At 34.2% G+C, this 22480-nt stretch overlaps 1 pseudogene; it reads right to left on the minus strand.

Annotated features, from left to right (window-relative positions):
- The window catches only part of LOC107599282 (semaphorin-6B-like), a 49585-nt pseudogene that overhangs the window by 19902 nt on the left and 7203 nt on the right, over positions 1-22480 (minus strand).

The raw sequence follows: 22480 nt of genomic DNA on the forward strand, positions 1-22480 counted from the left end.
TACAAGTGCCATTAGGGTACTGACACCTCTCTCATTTTACCTCAGCGGGTGACTAAAAAAGGTGATTAAAAGAATAATGCAACCTTCTGACACACTGTGATTTCATTAGTAGTGTTTGCTAATTATTGCTCATAAGTAAAAGGATAGTTCAACCAAAAATGAAAACTCTGTCTTCATTTACTCCCCCTAATGTTGTTTCAAACCTGCATGACTTACTTTCTTCTGTAGAACACAAATGAAGATATTTTGATGAATGTTATTTTGAATAAAAACATTATTGGATCCCATTAACTGTAGTTATACTGGCAAAAAACATCAAGATATATATATATATATATATATTTTAAATATCACCTTTTGTATTCCACAAAGAAAGAAAGTCAACAGGTTTCTACACTACCTTTAAAACAATTTGCCATCTTTATTATTTTTTTTTAATTAAAAAAGAGACAATTTTACTCAATATTTTTGCATGCTATTTTATCTGTATTAGAGTACAGTGTTATTTTAATATTTCTACATACTATTATAGTATTTACTACTTTTTGAATTAGCTTTAATTTTCATAATTTCACTTTTCAATTTAAAATTGTAATTTTAGTCATTTTGTTATGTGCTTTTGTGAAGTTTTTCATTTATTTTATTATATATATATATATATATATATATATATATATAAATAACTTAATACTTTTATTCATTTTAATGTTTCAAAAGATTTATATTTTAAAGAAATGCAAAGGATGCATTAAATTGTTTAAAAGTGACAAAGACATTTATCATGTTTTATATATTTTAATATTTTTATTTTATTATATTTGAAATAAATGCAAATAAAAAATATTCATCAAATATTCTATTCATCGAGGATTTCTGAAAAAAAATGTATAATGTTTCCACAAAAAAAAACACAACTGTTTTCAACACTGTTAATAACAAGGAATGTTTCTTGAGCAGCAAATCAGCATATTAGAATGATTTCTAAAGGATCATGTGACACTGAAGACTGGAGTAATGATGCTGAAAATTCAGCTTTGTACCACAGAAACAACTTACATTTTAAAAGACATTGTAACAAGAAAACACTTATTTTAAATTGTAATAACTGTTTTACTGTAATTTGATCAAATAAATGCAGCCTTGTGAGCATAAGAGACTTCATAAATTTTTTTTTTTTTTTTAATTCCTTCCAAAAACAGTTTTGTATGCGCGTTGCCACTGCAAAAAATTAGACGGCCAGACAGGGTCCGAATAGGAGCCATTCTGAGAACAACTCTTAAGCCAATAAGCTGTCAGAAGTTTGTGGCCTCCAACTCTAATCCAGCCAATGAGCTGTCAGATGCAGTGATCTACAGCCTTGTAAACCTCAAGCTAGACAAACGAGCTCTACTTTCACCCTGTTCTCTCTGGCACTCGGCCCTGGTCACCTATCGTCCACTACTTTAAAGGCTTTCTGGCACCATGCCTGTGTAACTGCCCAGCCCAGTGGGCTTGAGGTGAACGGGCCAAGATCACCTCATCACACAAAGCTCTGCGGCAAAGCCTCTCACGCCCATTTAAGACAGGACACCAGGGGGGTCTGAGAAATTAAGACTAAATGAGAAAAATGGACACAGCGCAAAGCAGGAGGACCTTCATGCTTTTTGTAATTTGGCATAGAAGTTCAGCTATAACTCTAGAACGAGTAACACACCCAGACTATTTATGGTATTTAAGGTAAGGTATTTAAAAATACATTTAGAAAACATAGCTTGGCAACAGTAAACAAATACAGAGTTCTGGCATGAAACTCTAGATGGCGCAGTCCGATAGGTCTAACTCAATCTGACCTAATGACATCATTATCACATGGCACAGCTGATTGGTTCTCTCCTGTATCGGTAGCCAATGAGCTCGCTGCTCAACATTCAAATATATGACTAGTGCTTGCCGTAGCAGTTGCAGCTTGTTCAGAAACCCTTCACCTTCCCCAGCTCCACCTGTATAGATCTGCTACGAGGTGATTCATTTACACTATATGGGGGTTATTTCATGTATGTTATATTTGCAGCAGCAATATTTCTTACATGCTCACAGCAGCATGTTGTGGATGTATTGGCAGTAGCAAGTTGTAGCAAGGCAGCAGCAGTGTAGCAGATCTATTCCGCCAAGACCAAATACATTAACATTGTCATGTACATTACCATGCCAATCCCGCCGAGAGTTGTCATGACAAAATTTAAGTTAAGCTAATGAACTATATTACTTGCCAATTTCGCACTTTTTTACAATTGTATTTTTATTATTCTGATTATTACTATCATTATTAGTAATGTTTGTAAAATAATACATATTACATAATAATACATATCACAACTATAATATAATTTGGATTCATAATAATAATAATAATAAATTATTGCACCAAATAACATAGTTCATTAGCCTAATTGTAAGGTGTTGTTGATGGTTGCAAACAAACATACAAAATATTAATATATAAATCAGTTAACGCTCAATAATAATAACAACAACAATATATATATATATATATATAAAAATTTTTAATTTTTTTTTTTTTACAAAAATATAATTTATTACCCTATGCATGTTTTTACATTAATATATGGCTTATATATTGTTATTTAATACTACTACTACTACTACTAATAATAATAATACAACGGCAACAAAATATTAATATAGAATTGAGTGACTGCTCACTACTAACAATAATAATCAGATTGTTTTATATTTATTATTATTATTATTATTAAAAAGGTAGTAAGCCAATCAAGGCTGTGTGTTACAGTGATTTGTAATATGGTTAAGAGAGTTCACCTGAGGTGAAATCACTGTTATTGACAGCTACTCGTGGCATATTGGGTTATTCTTCATTCACATGGAGAGAACAAAACCTGGACCAAAAGCGGTCACAATATGCCCATAAATAAATGCATATTTCAGAAAATTTGGGCACAAAAGTGTAAAAACGGTCCATTTCATGACAACTCCCCATTCATCTTGTTCCCCTTCCTTTCTCAACGGCTGTCTTTCCTAGTGAAAAAAATGACCACATCTAGCAGAGCAGATACAACACCAAAAATATCCCCTCATTTTTATTCTAATCATACGAACACAATGAGAGGTAATTTAGTGAAAACGGCCCTCATCATCTGCCTGATGGGCTGCAGTATATCATACTGAACACACACTCGTCGCGTGCTTACCCGCGGAGCCTGGAAGACTAGTGAGAGCTCTTACAGTGTGTTACGAGCTCTCGGGACCCACACAAAGAGCTGATAGAACAACATTTGGGCTGGTTTTATGATGTACTTGACTGTTTATCCATTTAGCTCAGCACAGAACAGAACGATTCATTCTCTTTGATAATAAGCCCATGAGCTCAGATTATCGGCTGGTTGTTCTACAGAATCTTCTGCCATCTCTCTTGCTTGCTTTGTCTCCGTACCCCTTTTATTTTAGGTCTACAGTATGTAAATGTCTATTCTCTATTGGGAGTTATTTCAAGCTTCTGACAAAAAAAAACAGTCGTGCTGCGCAAAAGCACAAATTCAATGTGGAATTCAACATCAAATCTTTCGTTTTTTAGCTTGTTCCAGTGATCATTTCTTTCGAGGTACTCCCAGGTATGCTGTGCCACTGTAAAATCACTCTGTGATACGACAAGGAAACATTTTACATATACTGTATGTGTCAATCATGGAATCTTTGGCACCTATTTTAAAATGTTATGCCACTATTTCCTCTGAGGGGTTTCAGTTTCCACCAAGATATCAAATGTCAGTGTATAAACCGCTAGTGAGAGTTTTCATCTCTTACCTTCCCGTGAAAATCAGCCTGTGGCGGTACTTTAGTGATGATAACACCATGGTACTTTGCGAGATAATCATTGTAAAATAATTATCATAAACATCAGCAAAAGTCACTGTCTGAATGCCATAATGTTTTTGAAAGAAGTCTTTTATGCTCACCAAGGCTGCTGATAAAAAATACGGTAAAAACTGTAATATTGTGAAATATTATTACAATTTAAATGACCCGATTTCTATTTTAATATATTTTAAAATGTAATTTATTCCTGTTATGCAAAGCTGAATTTTCAGCATCATTACTCCAGTCTTCAGTGTCACAAGAGAAATCATTCTAATATGCTGATTTGCTCTTCTTATTATTGTCGATGTTGTGCCGCTTAACAGTTTAGTGGGAAAAAAGCCCTGATTTAATTTTAATTTTTATGAATAAAAAGTTGAAGCTATTAATAGAAAGTTCAAAAGAACAGCATTTATTTCGAATAGAAATATTTTGTATTTATCTTTTTCTGTCACTTTTAATTAATTTAATGGCCATTTACAATCCTGTGGAAAGCAGATCAGTGTTTTGCCCATTGTTAAAATGTGTTTATGCCATTTCTTAACATCTCTGATAGCAGAATTTTAAAGAGTTTTTTTTTCTCCTGAGACAATCAAACTCTCACGACTCTTCACTTTGTCATTCTACTAGAGAAAAACAGCCCTTTAGGCAGAATATCAAAAGAACAAAATCCAAATTGCCTTGAAATTGGATTCATTCGTGCTGCTCGGATTCAAAACAGACTAATAAGAAGCTAAATCACAGAGGATCGTTCGTACCTGCGTGTACAGAGCCATTTTCCATTTCCCTTCAATTTAGTTACGTCTCGTAATCTTTACACATTTACAGGGTGAATGCCACAAAAACATGCCCAGATCATATTTCACCCCAAAGGAAATCATATTTTACTTAAAGAAAAGCAAGTCTATTTAATCATTATTTTAATGACAATTAAGATCTTTCTCCCTCATCACCTCATTTTCATAACCGTGCGCGGATGTTTTACTAATTTTTGTGAAATTCTCATTGTTGTAAATGGTGATTCTCTTTAGATTCACAAAACTTTAACAATACTGTAGTGCAAAAAAACCCCAAAAACTACTATATGAATTATAACCAGTACATACTTTAAAAGCATCAATATATATCATTGTATATAATCATTTACTATACTTAGAATTAGATTTTTTCAATATAATTATGTATAGGGAAAAATTTACTTAATTTTCATTAAAATAATGCCATACAGCAAAAAAATCTAATAAATAATTTTGCATTATTTTTAGATTATTAATAGATTAACTAGATTTTTTTTTCCATTATAATTATGAGAATTTGGTGGGGAAAATATGCTAAATTGTCATGAAACTAAGAAAATAATATCATAAATAAATACATAAATGTTATATATTACAATTATATAATTATTGTACTGAAAATAAATACAAATAAAAACAAATGTAATATTGTAATTAAAATAAATATAAAAAATATAGGCTAGCATATCATTATTTGTTGTTATTTTAATTACTGTAATTATAATTAGATTTTATTCATTATAATTATAAGAATTTGGGGGGGAAAATATGCTTAATTGTCATAATATCATACAGCAATAAACAAACAAACAAATTTTTTCTGCTACAGGATATTACTGACATGAAAATAAACAAAATTAAATACATAATTATTATAATTATGTCATTATTGTCATAAAATAAAATAAAATAAAATAAAATGTGAACCAGGTTAAGTTCTTGAGAAATTCACATTTACAGCGTCTTACACATAATAATAACTGGACAGATCTTGGAATGGAAACTGATAGGACAATAAATGGTGCCAATATGTTTTGAGGAAATAACCTTCTCAGAGGTTTTTGTCCTTATTTGCATCAGGGCTGTTGAATCACATTACTGTCTCATCTGCATTCATCATTCACACACAGATTGTTCCACTATAATGCAAATGATCACACCGTCCTCTTTAAGATTCATCCTGTATGAGTGTGTGTACCTGTTGGAGGGTGTTGAGAAGACCCCCAGGATGACGTCCCTGCCCTGCATGCGTATGATGGGGCTGGTGGACTGCAGCAGGTTGAAGTAGAAGTGCGAGTCTCCCGGGATCGAGCAGTTCAGACGCGCTTTCAGAAACGACGTCCACTGGCGCTCCAACACACGCTGAGAGCCGCCCAAATCACCTTTACACACACGTGCCACGCGGGACACCATCACCTAATGCACACACACGCACACACATATTCAAAAAGAAAACGGTTCAGTTTTTATACCACACAGCCTCTATTCAGTTCTACAATCAAAGTGACTATTCACCCAGAGAACCGCTTTTCAACCTCGCACATCAATCGTGAGAATTCAGTCGTTTGACGATAGTGTAAAAATTTAAGGGACCATGCTCTGCTCTACTGCATTTTATTTTATTTTTTTACAGTCCAATTATAAAGTTGGTCAAGTCTTCTTGTGCCAAAAGCAGTCATGATTTAGTTTTACCCAACCATTTTCCTATATAGAACCATACTTCTAAAGGAACTGGAGAAAAAAACATTATGGATAGAGGACTGGTATTTTAGCCAGTTTGAAGAAAAATGTATTAATAATGGATTTGTTTCTTACAAACATGCAGCTTTTCACTTGATAAGATGTTAATTGATGGACTGGAGTGGTGTGGATTACTTGTGGATTATTGTGATGTTTTATCAGCTGTTTGGACTCTCATTCTGACGGCACCCATTCACTGCAGAGGATCCATTGCTGAGCAAGTGATGCTACATTACATTACAAATCTGTTCCCATGAAGAAACAAACTCACCTACATCTTGAGTGGCCTGAGGGTGAATACATTGTCAGCAAATTTTCATTTTTGGGTGAAATTTTCCTTTAAATTAAAAATGTTTGCTACCATACCTTTACAGTACTGTAACTTTAATATGTAAAAACCTCTATTATGATTGGCTGACCTCTGAGTTTTGGGTGGTGCACTATCAAGTTCCTCAATACTGAATTGTCATGGATAGCCAGTCATTTATTAATGTGCAAGTTATGAGTATGACATTACAACCTTGTTAAATTTTGAATTATTTATTAAGCAGTTTACTTTCAATAAATGGAAAGAATAGATTGTTGGGGCCAGTAATTTTTTTTTGTAAAGAAATGAATACTTTTATTCAGCAAGTATGCGATAAAACTTTCTATTCATCAAAAAATCTTGAATGATTTCTGAAGGATCATGTGACACTGAAGACTGGGGTAATGATGCTAAAAATTCAGCTTTTTTAAATATACATTTTTAAATATATTCAAATAGAAAACTGTTATTTTAAATTGTAATCGTATTTCACAATATTACACTTTTTACTGTATGTTAATCAAATAAATCAATGCAGCCATCATAAGCATAAGAGCCTTCTTTCAAAAACAACAAATTTTACCATCCCCAAACGTTTGAACAACAGTGCAAATGTCCGCCTGCAGATTTCTTTCTTACCTTCTCCAGGTAGTTGAACTCCATGGCCATCTCCCTGAAGAAGAAGTAGATATGAGGCCCCCATTCCACGGTGCTCACAAAATAAGGCTCTGTAAGACACACACAAACACAGGCTTTAATTATACAGTCTGAGGGCGTCCTATGGAGAAATTGCAGCTCAAATAAGTAAACACTCATCAGTCATTATAAAGACATTTCATCTGAACAAACAACATATGCACAGTCCCAGAGGGAGGCGGGGAGAGAAAGAGATATACAGCGAGATAACTAAATGAGGCAGAGATAGTCCTCATAAAACATGCATGTCCTCTTAAACAAAGCTGAGAGAGTGAAGTGAGGACATTCAGAGGTCTTGGCCTCTCCTCTCTCTCTCTCTTGAGCAGTATGTGTTTTATAAAGCAGTCACAGGTCTTTGTGGCTCAAAACGGGATGTCAGTCTCACTCCCTCAGTGATTCCTTTATAGAGATATTCAACTCATAGCTCTACAGCATTCAAAGTTCAAACAGAGAGCTCTAAATTATACACACATTCAGCTTTTCTCATCTGAATGAGGCTCCAAGAGCTCCGTGCAGTTTCCCGTGGTTACAAGGTCTCTCATATTTGTGAAAAACAACTCGGGTAAAAAAAAAAAAAATTTAAATCCCAATTGGTTTTGTTAGCGCTTTTGGTATGTCTGGTGTGAAATCACACTCAGAATTCAGTGCTGTAAACTGCTTCCTGAAACTATTTTAAAATCCACAAAACAAACCCCACTTCAGGCTAACAGGTAGATTGCAGCGACACGGATAAAACCCATTTAATCAAACATTTCCTGAAAAAACTTTAAAGGAACAATCCAGGTTAAGTGCAACTTTTGCTCTATTGATGGTTTATGTGGTATGATGAACAGAAAATAAGTTTGACTTGGCCCTCATTTGAATCTGTTGCTGTATCACTAAAAATAATGTTGAATATTTGTCAGTTGTCCTACTGAAAGGCCATATTTAGTGCCCAAAATATCATAACGCTAAAACCACTTCTGATCATGTCTAGTTAGTAGACATGAAACAGCCTAATTATACAGAGCTTCTTTAAAAATTTTGAAAATATGTAGTTTTGCACATTCATAAACCTCTGTTTAAATGGAGCTGAGCTCTGATAACTCTACACTGTAAAAAAAAAAAATCTGTAGTTTTTACAAAATAATTTTGGCAGCTGTGGTTGCCAGAATAATTTTGTAAAAAATACAGAAAAACAGTAAACACATTTACGGCCAAAAACTGTAAAGTTCACAGTATAAAACTGTAATTTACAAACAAGAAAATTTGAATGTAAACCAGTCAATTCAACAATGCACACCGCTATTAAAATCTGTTTTGTACCTTTAACATACTGACAACCACCATAATAATGCAGGTGGTAAAAGAGAAAGCCACATGAAGAATCAAAGCTAGCTTCGCCACAAGAAGAAGTATATACTAATATATAGAAGGTGCACAGAGTCATTCATGCAAACACAAAACACCATCATGGTAACACACATGATACTTAAATAATGCATTCAACTTTCTTTTTAAAGCCCAAATATACATAACTAATAACAAAAACTTTAAAAAAACATGATTATTTAAACAAAATACTTTCAAATGTGGAGTGTCATGCAGGGAATTCTGGGAATATCAGTTTACAGTTTTTGACTGTAAATTATACATTGATTTGTTATTTTTACTTCTAAAAACTGTAAAATTAACAGCATTTTACTGTGAAATTACATTAAATGTCTGGTTAGATATGTTACCGTTTTTCCCTGTATATAGTATGGGAACTTACTGTTAACCTATTAACAGTTTTTTTCCGTAACGTTTTTACAACATTTTTAAATTACACTTATTTTTTACAGTGTACCTACAGGAAATACTTTGGTAATGCAAAGCCAGAAGTCTTTTTTTATATATAATATAAAAAATACTATAATCACAATTAATTGCATATATTGATGAAAAAAGTTTAATGTTTTTGAAACATGCTCATGAAAGCTTTTTATTTGTTTATTTTTTAAAACAATGAAACAGTAATATTGTGAAATATTGCTACAATTTTAAATAGCTGTTTTCTGTCTGCATATATTTTAAAGTGTAATGTATTGCTGTGATGCAAAGTTGAATTTTCAGCATCATTACTCCAGTCTTCAGTGTCACATGATCCTTCAGAAATCATTCTAATATGCTGATTTGCTGCTCAAGAAACATTTCTTATTATGACCAAGATTGAAAACCGTTGTATTGCTTGATATTTTTGTGGAATATTTTTTCAGGATTCTCTGATGAACAGAAAGTCCAAAAGAACAGCATTTATTTAAAAAGATTTTCGTGACATTATAAACATTATAACATGTCAACTGTCACTTTTGATCAATTCTTGCTAAATGAAAGTATATATTTTTTATTACTAACTCCAAAACTTTAGACTGGTAGTATACTGTACCTTTTTTGCCAAACAGTAACTGTTGAAACAGTACCTCTGAACCATTTGGAATCATGCTTGATCGTTCGCAGAGCTGGACTCTCTCCCAAACTGCGGTAAATGACAGCGTCGATGGCCAGGAAGTCAGTCACTGTCCCCGTGAACAAGCTGCCCTCTGAGGTCAAAGGGCAGAGGTCAGCGGTCAATAGCCAGAAGTGAGCATCGACACTATGCCATGATGATATATGTGGCAAAGTGTTCGAACGGAAAGTCCTTGAGCTTAATGATGTTAAGAAGGTGGTAAACACATTAATGGAGGCAAATAAAATGAGGTGATATTAAATATTATTATGCTGTGTGTATCCACTGGGTGTACGGCTCTTATTATCACAGATTAAAAAGAGTGCTAAACAAATCAGTACATTATGTGAATAATGTAAGGTAGAGTCATTACTCAGCCAGGAAAGCGTGTGGGTTACCTGCAAACAGAGCCACGTTAGCGTGTTTGGGATCGTAAGGACATCGGGCCATTCCACTGATGGGCTCGCCGACCAATTCCAGAGTGTCTCTCTGAACAAACACACACACAAACTGTTTGTGAGGACGGTATATGACACTTTCTGAGAGGATGATAGCTGTTATAAACCACACATATCTCCAAACACATTCACAAGTGCTGCTATCATTTCTACACGCTTCCAGCAACAGCCGAGAGTGTTAGTGAGAGTGAGACAGTGCCTTCAAACACAACTATAGCACATGTCGATTTATCTTACAAATAAAACAAACCTACCTGTCTCCAGAAAGTTTTTTTTTTTTCAATTTTATATGAAGCAATAAATCAGCTTTGATGTTGAAATATACTGTAAAATCAAAGATTTGAAGATTTTACAACAAAATGTGAGATGTGGCCAGAAAATCTGCTCAAATCAAAAAGGGTCACTCTCATGAATCAACCATGTGAAATTTCACCCCAAATTCAAAAGAAAAAAAATGTAATATATTTTGCATCAAGAAGATAAATCATTAAATACCATATGACCAAGTGATCATTAAAAAAAAATAATAAAAAAAATAATAATTCTTTGGCCATTAGTGTATGGAAGCCCATTTCTGCCATTGGAATAAGAAAAAAAAAGTAAAAAAGGTAAGTCAGAACTGCAATATATAAATATATTAAATGAAAAAAAAAATAGAATTGTGAGATGTAAACTTGGAATTGCGAGAAAAAGAAATCTGTTGTTAGAAGCTTAGATTGTCAGAAATCTGAGTTTATATCAAGTCTATTTTTTCTCAGAATTGCTAGCTTATATCTTGCAATTCTGTGTTTACAGTACTGTATATCTAGCAATTCAGTATATCTAGAAATTTTTCTCAGAATTGCGAGAAACGAAGTACGAATTGTGAACTGTCTTTTTTGAATTTTTTTGTTTTATTCCATGGTGGAAATAGGCTTCCATATGAATGCTTCATTTTCTTAATGCAAAATAATTTCTTATTTTTTCCCTTTGATTTGGGGCTGATATATAATTCAGACATGTTCCTAAAAGATTCACCCACAAAACAATTTATGTACATATGCATTCACGCTTTCGATTCAATTCAAATGAGCATCATCTCTTCAGGTTCTCCAATGTAATTATGTGTATCCATTTATTGAGTTTTAATCATTTTAATCATCAATCGTCAATTGCCCTTCCATCAATACTGATCCACTTTCATTACTGTTAATCCATTGTAAACATGCATACTGTATGAGTTCAACTGAACACTCTAAAAAATGCTGGGTTGTTTCAACCCAATGTTGGGTCAAATATGGACTAACCCAACTGTTGGGTTAAACTTTGGTTACATTTTTAAAATAGCTTTTTAACCCAACAGTTGGGTTAGTCCATATTTGACCCAACATTGGGTTGAAACAACCCAGCATTTTTTAGAGTGAACCCATTCTTTCTGATGATTCAGTGGATCTGACTTACAAAGCATTTCTTAATGACTGGACTGTAAAATAACCTTTATTTTAGTAGTAAAACTGTGAGGTGGGTGACATGATGCAAACAACACAGAATATGTAGCTTAATCAAAAACAGCAATAAACAGCATATTTTTGCTACAAAAAAAAACATTTAAAACAATATAAACGCTGTTGAATTTCTTCTACATGTAGTAGGATGAACAGAATTGTATCTTGTGTTGTTTGTGTAGAATTGCGCTTTACATGCTCTACATGTTTGCTGAGGGTAAACACAGGGGAGACGGTGAAGTCTGCAGGCGTTGAGGAACACTCACCGTGTAATTAGCACACAGCGGGTTGAAAGCGTTAGTCCCGCACACAAACAGCCCTCCATCATGGCTCAACAACACCTTAATATAATTACGACACTCCTCCTGAAGGAAACCCGAGAGAAAAAGACAAGGATTGTCAAAAAAACAAAAAACATTTTAGGATTAAAACTGAAAGAGAGAGTGAGAGTTTGTATAAATATGTTATTTCAATTGGTATAAACACTATAGAAATGGCTATTATTATTCATTATTATGTGGAAACATCGGTGATGATATCAGTCTCAGTGTATTTGTTTTGCCAGACTGATCATCTTTAAATCACAATGACTTGGCACCATTTGACTTTCATGTCATTTAACAAAGTCATTTGAATCCTAATTCAAATTTGAGAGAAGAAGAGAGAGATGAACAAAAACAGTGTGTGTGTGTGTGTGTGTTGGGTCAGACATGAAAGGGTAAGGTAAGATGGACAAAAGAATAATGCTGAAAATATTGACACAGCTTCACAAGTAATTTTCCCCCAGACATCATTATTTTGAGAGCTGTGTTTGTTTTGGAAGACAGACACCAGATAAGTAGGTCCCAGCTTGCAGCTCCGCCATAGAGCCCACACTGTGGGCATCACCCAAAAACACATTTTCTCGAGGTTTTTACATTGTATTTGGACTAGATTTGCACAGTGTTGCTACTTGTCTTTGTGTAGCACAGAAACAGGAAGAAGCTGAATGCATCACGATGTGGGTCTAGCTATAAAAGCAGTTTTGAAAGCTACTGGATAGCCAGCTGCGAACACTCATGCATCAGGAATGCCTTTGTTCCCTGACGGACATCAATGGAACGTTCTGAAGTGGTTTTGTGTATTTTGCTGAAACCTCTGCATGTGGGCCCCATCACGCAGCTCCACCGTAGGGCCCATTCACTGCTCTGCCCATTGAGTTTGACTGGGCCTCCTGGTGGAGCCAAAACCCGAGGGGGCCGACACTGAGGTCAGGCTCTTTGAGGTGATTAGCAGGACTGCCAAGGGTCTATGTGTTGTTACAGATGCAAGTCCACCGTTCACTGTGTGCGTGTGTTTGCACAAGAGATGTTGTTACAAATGCATTTCCAGCTGCTCATAGCATTAAACACACACTCCCAAGTGATAGATCAATTTACAGCGTGTGTGCATGTGTTTGAATAAGAGAAAGGACAGGGATCTTTTCATTTTTGATAAGCTGAAGAGAGTGTGTGTGTGTGTGTGTGAGCATATAAAATGACGCAACCTTTCACCTCTTATTATCGTGAGTATTTCCACCTGGATGCTGTGAAGGATGTGTTGAGGTATGCTCTAACATTACCACATCAACACTGCCAGTTTCTTACCTCTGTATGTTTTTCTTGGTGATCATCAGGATACAATGCAAATAACGGCGGCAAAATTAAACAACAGTTTGCCCATAATTACCCACCAATTAGAAGACAATACAGCTGATCTTCACCCTAAAATTAAAATTAAATTAAAACTGAACCCAGGCAGAAAAGTGTGTTGAGAACGTCATTAAACAGCATTCACAATAAATGTAACTTCTCTCATGCAACATTTTCAAGTGCAACTGAATATTTAGCTCTGAATAATGTACTGTCTGGCTGAAATATTATGACTTTAGATTTACTACTACTTTTCTAATTCTGCAGACTTGCTGTTTTTATCTGGTGAATGATAAAAAAGAAAAAAAAAAATCTGTCAGGCCGATTATGAATATAATTTGACGACTGATCGCTCCTAGACGGACCAGGTCTCTTTCAGTTGGGCTTAGTTGATGTTTGCAGTCAGTAGATGAAGTTGTATAGTGTGTGGTATTTAAAGATTATAATCTCAGAATTCAAGAACCAGTCATTTTAAATCATTTCCACAAAGATTTTTCTAAATGTTTAATATTTGCGATTGATGTCAGCGATTGTATGTGCAGCTATTCAATGAAGATGCGTTCACTGTCAAACATAATTCATTAATTTGGACAAATATTATTTCTTGATTACACATCTTGTTTTTGATGTTTATTTTATTTCATCAGTTGCAAGGTTTTAGGCTATCCATTTTGTTCTGCAGTAAAAAAAAAACTGAAGTAAATTAAGAATAGTTAGTGATTTCTCTTATTTCAAAATTCTTATCATTCTTTTATTTCGATCTGCAGTCTAAAATATTCTTCAGAACGAATTAAAAAAACACAAATATGACACCTGTAAAAAAAACATTTTTATGACATCTGTAAAAAAAAAGAAATTATAGTGCCTTGAATATCTCTGCAGCTCTTCCTTCAACTATCGGAGTGCAGTGTTGACAGCAACATTAAATAACATTGGGGGAAATATTTTTATAATTAAGCAGATTGCACAAATCTGAAAAGACCTGAGATGTGTCTACTCAGGCAATAACACCAAAAAGAAAGAACCATCGGATTTAATGAAATTTTTTTTTAAGACACATTGTTTTGACAATTATTACTAACACCAACATAATAGGACAGATAATGTTAAGCACAAACTAAGAAAAACAAACCTTCAACGTTTCAATAATTAAAGGGGTCATATGATGCTGCTAAAAAGAACATTATTTTGTGTATTTGGTGTAATGAAATGTGTTTATGCGGTTTAAGGTTCAAAAAACACATTACTTTACACATACTGTACATTATTGTTTCTCCTCTATGCCCCGCCTTTCTGAAACGTGTCGACTTTTACAAAGCTCTTCGGTCTGAAAAGCGAGGTGTGCTCTGATTGGCCAGCTATCCAGTGCGTTGTGAATGGCCGGATACCTCAAGCGTGTGACGGAAATGTTACGCCTCTCACCATACTGTGTGAGCGGCGGCCGGCGGGCTTGAGAACGGCGCGGCCGGCGGATTCGACGAAGGAGTGTCCGGTGGGCTTGCGGCAACCACATGTGGTGACCCCGGGCTGAACTCCGCTTCGTCCACGGTGAAAGCCGATCCGGCGATTCACAGCGCGAAGTTGATGTATTTCCTCAGCGACCAACACGGATCAACTCTAGGCATGACGAAGTGGATATCACAACGAAACACACGGCAACAACAATACTACAGCGAGAATCAAAGTTACGCCTTCTTTCTTTGCGTGAACATTTGGGCGGTGTTATGCAAATCTTCCCACATCGTGACGTAGACATGTGGGGGCGTGTTAGAACGAGTCGTTTTAGGTAGGCGTGGTTGACTCTTAACTTTTATAAAGAATATCTCTTTGGATTTGAGACTTTAGTCTTTGCAACTTTACAGATCTTCTTTATGCACCAAGAGCTTGTAACACTCCAAAGAGAAAGGAAAAATTTAAATCACATCATATGACCCCTTTAAATAAAAGCACCGATATCCACAGTGTTGTCTTTGGTGGGATGGGAATGGCTGTGGGAGCGCGAGTAGATAATATTATCTGATTTTTATTGTGCAATTTTTTTAATACATTTTAATCGTTAAGTGTAGTAGTTATGTAGTGGACTACTTTGGTTTGTGTTTCTCTCTGACTGTCAAAGACTAGAATCTGCTCCAGTCGATGGAAAGTTTAGTCTTAGAATGTTAGAATGTCTAAATTGTATTCCAGGGGACGGGGTGTTTCGCTGACTAAAAAAACAACCCGAGGCAACAATATGAAAGAAGCCAAATTGAAAAAAATGGACTTGGCAACATTGGCCCTAGCAACCACCTAGCAAAGCCGTAGTAACCATTCAAAACACCATAGCAACCCACTGGAAAATTCCTAGGAACCAGCCAGAACATCATAGCACTTCAAATCAACTCTAAGTTTTGCACAGACAAGCAACACTCAATATAAAAAATATAGTTGGTTAAAATTTTGTTTCCCTGCCCACAAGGCCTTGCTTACATCATCAGGATAGAAAATCTGTTTTAGCTGAGAAAATTATAGATTTTTTTGATGGACATTTTGTCTTTAGTAGAATAAGCACTAATGAAGACTAAATTCAGAGATTTATTAAGAAAGAAAATGAGCTCAGTTTTGACGTCATGTTGTTTTGAACCCCATCTATTCCCATAAGGACTCGCGGGTACATCATAAACATCCAGCTGAACGTGAGCAGAACGGCCCAGCTGTGTCAGTGTGCTGTAAACTCTCTGCAGGGGTGGGGAGATCTTACGTTCCGCTTCATAATCTGTAAAATTGAATTAATCAGAGATGCAGGTTTGAGAGCGGGTCGATCCGTAAGCCCATCAGAGGTGTAAAAAGCAGGTTTCGCTCTGGGGAAGAGCACATGTGGTTCAGGTCTCTGTGAAACACCATCAAGAAAGTGTCAAGATTTATCCTTCAGATTAGAGTGTGTGACAAGGCAGTATACGATCCCGTACCATGGCAAACTCCTTTCTACTCAGATCAAAGTCTGACTTCTCCCTTATTCCCTTCCTCTCCTGTCTTTCTTCTCACCTTCCTCACTCTCCACCACTCCTTGTTCTCTCTCTCCAAGTCTCCTTTCACTCCCGTTCCTCCCACTCCATTCGCTTTTCGCTTCTTTCTGCACCAAAATCACTCGCTGTCAGATTAGTGCACATTCAGTACTTAACCATTTAAAGATTCTCACATTTCTAAGGCCTCTAAATGATCGACATGCTCAAAACTGTTGTTGCTGAAAAACCTGTTGTACACCATCTACTACATTCCTTCTGTCGTCTGATTGATAGTTTAGACTTTTAAGCAAGTAAAAGGCCTTTTAATATCATTTAAAAACTTCCACCTTCAGTTCACGATTTATGTGCTTTTTTGCTGTGAAATCTTTACTCATTTTTATGAAGTAAACGTAATACCTTTTATATAGTTTAATATTTCAAGATGAACACTTACTTGACTGAAGCAAATGTCTATATTTTATATTTACTTATATAATATCAAGATATATTGAGAGGTTTTTAAGACAGATATACATGTACATGTCATATATATCCAAAAATGTATAACACATACATATTAGTAATGGCTAGATATACATGATAATACATATGAAATCATTCCAATTTGTAATAGATTTCATATATGTTTTTACTTTATATGACAATTAAATTTCATATATGGACATTTAATATATGTACATTTGTGTATGGGGAGCTCCATATTCTCATTATATCATACTATGTAGTATAATCCATAAAAGCCTGATGTATTAAATATGATATTCAACAAAAAACACGATATTCAAGCTTAAATAAACTCTGTTTAAAAAAATATATATATATAATTTCATATATCACAGTTAAACATGTAGTCTCTCTGAGATGCGTAAAGGAACATGCACAAGAGAAAAATCATTAATGGCATCATATTAAAAATGAAAAGTGCCATTTAAAGTGTGTAAAAACAGTAAATGTGAATGTTTACACATCGTATTCAGTTTGTTGCGACTACAAACTGAAATTCAGATTAAAATTCGATGCATGGGGAAAAAACAAAAACAAAGGGTTCACATACTTTTTCCTGCCATTTTATAGCTCCTAACAATTATCTCACTGTGCTTATTTTATTTCTGCTAAGACATTTTAGACGAAACATCTGAGACAAACCTGCTCAAGTGCCTTAAACTATAAAACAGCAATATCAGAGCAATATAATATTCTTCAGGGTCGAGCAAAAAGATATTCAGTCAATTGTTCATGAAGGGATCCTGTTGCTCATTTTCATTCAGAACGACCCCGCAAATGAAGTTCTCTTCCTGCAGTGCCCTTCAAGCCAATAAAAATGAAAATTGGAACTCATCGAGAGAGAGAACAGATACTCGAGAGGATGTGAGTGTCTCTATTACACCACACACACACACACACACACGTTCCTATACTCCCTATAGGAGTATCACAGGTGGCAGATGTGATCTTCTTGTAGGTAGTCACTGTGTTATTGCTGTAGAAATCTGTTTATCTTGCACTTCATAAAAGCCAATCAAAGCAGCACAAGTGACAGCAATTCAACTCCTGCGTCTTCATATTAATTATGAATGATCCATTAATCCACCTCTGAAGCTGTTATTGTGATTTAATGCACTACCGCCAATGCTTATACCAGGTGCGGTGCAATTACTTTGTAGTTTTAAGTTGTTTATTTAGTTAGTTTCAGTAATTTTGTGATTTTTATTATTTGTTATTTCTATTTAGATTGAATTAATTTATTTCAGTTTACTTTTTAGTTCTACGGTTTTTCATTATGTTTCAGTGTTCAGTAAAAAAAATCTTTTAGTAATTCGTTGTGATTTTGCTATTTTTATTCACTTTTTAATTTTAATTTAGATTTACTTATTTCAGTTTTCATTTTAGTAATTTTAACACTTCATCTTATTCTATTTCTCTTAACTGCCAAGACAACATTTCTTAGTTTCACTTTTCATCTAATATTTCGGTTTCCATTTAAATTTTACTTAGAGGTAGTAATTTAGTAGTTTAGTAATTTTGTCACTGTTTTTACTTTTACAAATATTTCTATTTAGATTTCATTTATTTATTTTAGTTTTCATTTTATGTTTTAGCACTTCATCTTCAACACATATTTCAGTTAATTGTCCTTTTTGTTTAAGTAAAGTTTAAGTGTTTTTCCTTTATTTATGTTTTCATTTTAATTAAGTTTTGGTACGTTTTATTAGCTTCTTTTTAAATATTTCTAATTATATTTAATGTATTTATTTCAGTTGTCAATTTAAGTACTTCAACTTCAGTTCATTACTTTTCAGTTAATTGCCAAGGCAACATTTCTCATTTTTGTTTTATATAAGTATAATTTATACACTCTAAAAAATGCTGGGTTAAATATAACCCAGCGCTGGGTTAAAAAGGGACAAACCCATCTATTGGGTTGTTTTGACCTATTTAACATATACATTTTATTTATATATTTTAGTAAAAAAATATTTTAGTAATTCGTTGTGATTTTGCTATTTTTATTCACTTTTTAATTTTAATTTAGATTTACTTATTTCAGTTTTCATTTTAGTAATTTTAACACTTCATCTTATTCTATTTCTCTTAACTGCCAAGACAACATTTCTTAGTTTCACTTTTCATCTAATATTTCGGTTTCCATTTAAATTTTACTTAGAGGTAGTAATTTAGTAGTTTAGTAATTTTGTCACTGTTTTTACTTTTACAAATATTTCTATTTAGATTTCATTTATTTATTTTAGTTTTCATTTTATGTTTTAGCACTTCATCTTCAACACATATTTCAGTTAATTGTCCTTTTTGTTTAAGTAAAGTTTAAGTGTTTTTCCTTTATTTATGTTTTCATTTTAATTAAGTTTTGGTACGTTTTATTAGCTTCTTTTTAAATATTTCTAATTATATTTAATGTATTTATTTCAGTTGTCAATTTAAGTACTTCAACTTCAGTTCATTACTTTTCAGTTAATTGCCAAGGCAACATTTCTCATTTTTGTTTTATATAAGTATAATTTATACACTCTAAAAAATGCTGGGTTAAATATAACCCAGCGCTGGGTTAAAAAGGGACAAACCCATCTATTGGGTTGTTTTGACCTATTTAACATATACATTTTATTTATATATTTTTTTTTCAGATTTATTTCAATTCACAAAAACAGGTTTTAACTGTCTTAGTTTTAAAAACAATTCTCTTCACATGAGCACAATGCTATTTTACAGATCCGCACTGTAGTAAGTGTGTGTGTGTGTGTGTGTGTGAGGAGTCAGAATAAGGATATTGAATTTCCTCCTTCATTATGAAATCATGTCAGCTTAACTCAAGCAGCAAGACCACGATTACTGCAGGAACACACGCTACATCAGATCGAACACATTTAATCTGACAGCCCTTTCTAAAGTCCATCTAATTTGGTTCCAGAGCATATGAAGTGCAAAAAAGGGCTCATGGACCAGCAGTCTCTGTTTTAGGTCTGATATCAGTGGTGTGTGGAGGTGTGCGGTCAGATCTCTGACAGAAGGACGGATAATTGGACGTGTCTCAAACTGACTTATTTCTGGTCCGTCTGCGCTAATATTCTGTCTATCTCACACAATTAGAGGCTGATTACTGCAGGAACACACGCTACATCAGATCGAACACATTTAATCTGACAGCCCTTTCTAAAGTCCATCTAATTTGGTTCCAGAGCATATGAAGTGCAAAAAAGGGCTCATGGACCAGCAGTCTCAGTTTTAGGTCTGATATCAGTGGTGTGTGGAGGTGTGCGGTCAGATCTCTGACAGAAGGACGGATAATTGGACATGTGTCTCAAACTGACTTATTTCTGGTCCGTCTGCGCTAATATTCTGTCTATCTCACACAATTAGAGGCGATTGCTGTGGAAAACCAGTTTATAGTTTATGAGGTAATTAGCGATCACGAACAAAAACAACACGGAAAGACCAAGAAAGAGAAAGCAAGAAGGAGAGAGTACGAGAGGCTGTTGCAGAACTTGCCGGAGGCAGAGATTCGCTGAAAAAAACGTTGTGTTATTTGAACGCTCACCTCGTGTTTGCCCTTCATTCTACAGATGCGGATGTCATTCTTATTGGATTCCCACGTCCTTTTCTGCAAAACAGCAAGGGAGTAAAATCATCACCGACATTTATGGGAAAATTCATACATGCAATTTTGTGTGTGTGTGTGTGTGTGTGTGTGTGTGTGTGTGTGTGTGTGTGAGAGAGAGAGAGAAACAGTGGTACAAGGTCTCACCTTGCTGTAGAACATTTCATCTCCAGATACATGGTCCAGTTCCACTCGATAAAGGTCATCTCTGCACCAACACGCACCAACACACACACACACACACACCAGCATTAGCTGTATCAATGATAATGGGCCTTAATTTAACATCAAGAAGGCGAATCATAATTCATATACTATTCATACTATAGACTATGCACTACACAACAAACATAAATAAACAATAAAAAAAATTCTTAATCAGTATTTAAAAAAAATCTAAACATCTTTGAAACCAATACATTTACTAAGAATGCATTTACTGGAGAAGCAAATTTGTGTAGAGTTGTTATCAGTAAATATATCTACTATTTGATTTGATTAACTTTATTAATCCCAAAGTGAAATTCCCATGTCACAGCAGAGCTCACCACACAATAAAAAAAATAAAATAAATAAATACTACATTTCATTCAGCACCACTTTGTTTCAAGCATCAAAGTACGCACTACATCATGATTATACAATATACAAATAAGATTCTAAAATCAATCATCTAATATGACAATAATTATACAATCTAATAGCTGTTGGTAAAAATGACTTTCTATATCGTTCCTTGTAACACCGAGGCTGAATTTGATGAAATATATTCTGTTTATAATGACAATTTCTTGGTTTGAGCATAAAATCTATCGTTTATGCTTAAAAAAAGGAGTAAAAATACTAATACAAAAAATACTCTTAATTTAAGACATCTTCAAACAATCTAATATTTTGCTAAATAAATTGACCAATGCAATCATAATGTACCAGTTGTTATTGTTAACTTAAACTATTAGAAAATAAAATATAAATTAAAAACTTTAATTAGACTCAAAAATACTTTAATTAGAAACGTTGAACTGAACTGAAATAAAATAATTGTTGAAGTGCTAAAATTATAGCCTACTAAAACTGAAATGTTAATGTTAATAAAAATACAACTGTTCATTGTTTGTTCACGTTAGTTCACACTGCATTAACTAATGTTAACAGACAACTTTACACTCTAAAAAATGCTGGGTTAAATTCAACCCAGTGCTGGGTAAAATAGGGACAAACCCAGCAATTGGGCTGTTTTGACCCAGCGGTTGGGTTAAATGTTTAACCCAACCTTCTGGGTAGTAACCCAACCGCTGTAAAATGTAAAAAATTAAATTAACTAAGATTAATAAATGCTGTACAAATATTGTTCATTGTTTGTTCACGTTAACTAATGTAGGTTAACTAATGCTAACAAATGAAACCTTCTTGTAAAGAGTTACCATAACTTATCAACACACAGTTTTATGTTGCAGTATGTCTGATTTACTGTCTAACTACATAAGAATATTTTCCCACTGTCAGTAAAGTACATAGTGTAGCACAGAGAATATTAGAAGTATGCAAATCAAATTACAGCCAAAATCATGTGACTGAGACAAGACAGAAAGTCTGTGAAGATATATTTCGCCACCTAATACAGTGAAGCACTAAAGGGTTTTGATAAAAACAAATCCATCAACCTGTCTATGAGAACAGTCTAAATTGGAGTTCTCAGCTCTGGAGATGTCAGCCTCAGAGTTTTGTGGTGTCAGTAACCGGTTTATAAGAGTTTCCACTTTCCAAAATGCGTAAGAGAGTTTCTAAGAGCGCTCGGAAACGTAAGATAGACTATATCTGTTCAGAGAAAGCAAGCATTTAAGCAGCTTGACTGTGTAATGGTTAAAGGTC

Source organism: Sinocyclocheilus grahami, unplaced genomic scaffold, assembly GCF_001515645.1.
Source record: "Sinocyclocheilus grahami isolate Dianchi unplaced genomic scaffold, SAMN03320097.WGS_v1.1 scaffold263.1, whole genome shotgun sequence".
NCBI classification, from domain to species: domain Eukaryota; kingdom Metazoa; phylum Chordata; class Actinopteri; order Cypriniformes; family Cyprinidae; genus Sinocyclocheilus; species Sinocyclocheilus grahami.